Genomic DNA, 3,991 nt, shown 5'->3' with positions numbered 1-3,991 from the left:
GACATAAGGAAGAATTTCTTTACTATATGAGCCCACAAGATCTGGAACAGCCTGCCATTGGAGGTGGTTCAAGCACCTACATTGAACACCGTTAAGAGCAAGTTGGATTCTTATCTTTCTAGGATCCTATGACCCCAGCTGACTTCCTGCCCTTTGGGTGGGGGGCTCGACTTGATGATCTTCCGAGGTCTCTTCCAGCCCTAATGTCTATGAAATCTATGAAATACTACCAGCTAGTACTGATTCCCTTAGCCTGAACTAAAACTTAAGTACCATCCACATAGTCCAGAAAAGTGGAGTGTAGAGAAGTGAATTTGGTAATTTACTTTCCCATTTTAACAAAAAGTACTTCTCTTAGCTATGACAAAGAACTGGCATTGTGAGGAATAATCAGAATCTAGTGATAAAGTAGCACGGTACTTAGCTTGTGTAATTTGAAATGGAGGTAGAGGCAAAGATGTTGTAAGGTGATCAGGCTATATTGTCCCCCAGAACACTGTTGGTAATATAATTCAGCATACTCCAAAGGCAAAATAAATGTCTCTTGCCCTGTGTGTGTGTGTGCACACACGCCCCCATGCATGTGTGTGTGCATGTGTATGTGTGCATATATGCATGTGTATGAATACCAGGGATCAATCATTTCTGTTAGGAATGGTATTTACTGTTGAATGTGTGTGAATTCCATTAAAGCCAGTAACATTATCCCTTCAATTCCTTTTCCCTTCCATTTAGTGGCAGAATTTTAACAATTTGCTTCTAGGAACCCCCGAGAGCTCCCTTCAGAATATCATTCTGTTAAAGCACTGAATGTATCTATGTAAGTACCACTGAATTTAAAATAAAGTTATAAGCAATTAAAAATTGGCCTTGGTGCATCATTGCTATAACATTTCTATTAGTTTTTTAGTTATGTAATTTCCCTGTAGCATCATGGAGTCTCTTAATAACAAATTTCCCCTTCTGCAGCAGAGCACGTCTGGGATAAAACTGAGAATAGTAATATATTGTAAAACTCTGAGTTTTTCCTTTAGTAAAACTCTGGCATATTCGGTTGCTTGTAACTTTCTTTCCAAATTACTGGGTAAAATATTATTAATCCTAGCCTGCATTATTCTTCAAACTGAAGAACAATGGTGCTCATATTTAATGGGAAAATTATGTAAACATTATATAATTTTAACCACCTATTTACTAGAGCTCCATATGCATTGTAGCTTCCTGTACTGCTTCTACAACATATAGCTCCTTTTCCCAATATAGTGGGTGACCTATAGTTCAACTTTCATCATAAGCCATTGTTAAATTACCTATCAGTTCTAATTCACTATCAAGATGAAAACTCCTGTCTCCAATTAGTCAATGATTCGGCCTCCTTGTTTAATTTTCAAGTAACTAGTTTCTCTTCTAGCACCTGGAGAAGTTCACAGTAGCTGTCTCATATCTCCTCCTGCAGATATAACATTCTAAATTGCCATGTTAATTATGAGCTAAGTTCACTATCTATCATGCTGACCAATATTGTTCTATCATTCCTTTTGTAAGTCACTGTCTGTTCTTGTTATCATGTCTTAAAATGTAAGTAGAACTCTGTGGAGAAAGGATGTTGTATTTCATGGAGTATTTTTGTATTTTGAAATGTGGTTTGTCTTTGATTCAGAACACATACCAGAAATAATTTGAAATTTTCTATAAAAGTCAATAGAGACCTGGCTCTAGGAAAGGCCACTTCATGGGCTATCCTGGAATGGTAGAGCCTAGACTCTGAGGCAGTCCAGCAAGTGAGATGCTAAACCAGTCATGTGAGCTGGCAGATTTCACTGTGTGTTTGATAGGGTTCCATTTGACCTTGTAGCAGGGAGCCAAGTCTTGATCCTGCTCTACTCACCTCTTCAGGCAAGCTTGTCCCATAAGCTCAATCCTAGAGGAATATCAGGCCAGACAGAAAAGAGTTCCCATCCTGGTCAGAGGGAAGCAATCACTCAGAAGACCCTGAGAGTTCTGGCCGTTCATAAAAGTGTGACATTAGGGACCATCTGGGCATGTTTTGTCCCCCAGAAAAGGGCTGAACAAGCAGTTTTATCTGAGATACATGCTAAAGCATGGGCTGAATGCTATAGAAAAGCTTAGAGAACATCACTCACTACAACAGCAAGGAAGCAACCGCTGAAGCCACTGAGGTGACAGGTTATCACTACAGACTGGTGAGAAAGCTATGTGGTGGGGGGGAATAGGGTGTACAGAAATCAGGAAGCATTGTCCTGGCCCTTGCAGCATGTAGATTACCTCTGGGAAAAGGGAAATCTGGGGGACTTTTACCTGGGAACTGCACAGTGATGCAGACTGGTTGTGGGTACTGAGAGCTGGGAATCTCCACTGCTGAGGAAGACAAGGGATACAGCCTGCATCTGTGGCTCCACTGGAGGAGCACTGGACTGGTAAAGACACCAACCTGGACAAAAAAGGGGCACAGAGACCCTGAAGGGAAAGAGAAGCAATGGGAAAACCAGGCTCTTAATTGGAATTAAGTGAGACCTGGAGGGTGAATTGCTGGGACTGAATACAGACTGTGTGGGACACAGCTTGGGGGTTAGCCTGACTTCAGCTTACATAGACTGTACCTGAAAAGGCTAGAGGGAAAATTTATATTTGACTTAGAGAGTGGAAGCATGAACACCTGGAGTGCAGGTGTTGCTCTGAGGATTTGGAGAGACTGTTATTGGTCCAAGGCACAGAATTTAGTAAAGGAACTCAGGAGTCCTTGAGCTCAGGTGAATATAGAGGGGAATAATTAACCAAGAGGAGTAGTCCCTTTGAAGGTGACTTTGAAGCATTACTAAGGGTGGGACCTGGACTGTGAGGAAGGTCCAGTGAGGACTGAATCTGAATTGTGATGTGGTAGTCACCAGAGAGGTCTCTAGAGAGGACCAGGTTGTTAATTTCAGTTTTGTTTGAGTTTCTACTTGGGCATGAGTAATATTGACTAAGATAAATCAAAAGGAACTCCAGAGTTAAATGTGAATTTGGAAGTGAAAGTCACAAAGTCAACAAGTTGCAAGACTTCATGGGTGCATATTGGGCTAGGGCATAGGGAAAAGAGGAGCCCTGGAAAAGCACCAATCCTAAAAACAAGCTAGAAAAGATCTATTATGGGCCTGCACTTCCTCCTGTCCACAATAATACCAACAAAGTTATGGCAGGTGTGATAGGGGCAATCCCCTGAAGGAGACCTTACCTCAAAGTGAAGAGCTCCCAAGCCAGTAGGATGTGGTGGTGGACTGGATGTCTGGCAGGAGCAAAAATGTGGTGGGGAAAAAATGCCATGGTGAAAAAAGAAGAAAAAAAAGAAAAATGACAACAGGTCCAGGAAGAGCCAGGGCTCGCTCCTTTCCTAGCATGGACCTGTTTTATGGTGGCGTGCTGGTGCCAATTCACTGCCTGGCCCCTTAGGGTAGTGTCAAAATCTCTGCTGAGAGCAGAGTCAGGGGACTGGAAATGTGGCTTCTGGTAAGGCTAAGAGAGCCCCATGGAGGAGGAAGCACATGAGGAAAGGAAAAGCCCACCAGGTGTAAAGTACATACCTAAAGAGAAAGTGTAGATCCTGAATGCCTCTGGACAGGAATGGATGGCCAGGAACCCCACAAAGGTTATAGAGAGCCAGGAGTCTGGGCCAAAATAAACATACAACAGAGAAGCAAGGATGTCACTTGTAACAAGGTAACCCGGTGACAGCAGGCAAGCAAGTCTTTGCTATGATGGGAAATTCAGGCCAAAAGTGAGGTCCATACCCTATTTTTTCTTTAAAACTAAAAAAATCCAATACAAACAAAAATATCATCAGAGCTCACCTTAGAGGTGAGCGGAAGATAAACATCTAAAGGTTGGCCATAAAGCGGGGTGTAGGGGAGGCAGAGCCCTGAATCAGGTAACCGGACCGCCCTGGTTACGGAGGACCCCACAGAAGGCAGGACATAACATCCTACTCTCAGTA

The sequence above is a fragment of the Crocodylus porosus genome, unplaced genomic scaffold, assembly GCF_001723895.1.
Source record: "Crocodylus porosus isolate Cpor-Errol unplaced genomic scaffold, CroPor_comp1, whole genome shotgun sequence".
NCBI lineage: Eukaryota > Metazoa > Chordata > Crocodylia > Crocodylidae > Crocodylus > Crocodylus porosus.
This window is presented reverse-complemented; position numbering follows the sequence as displayed.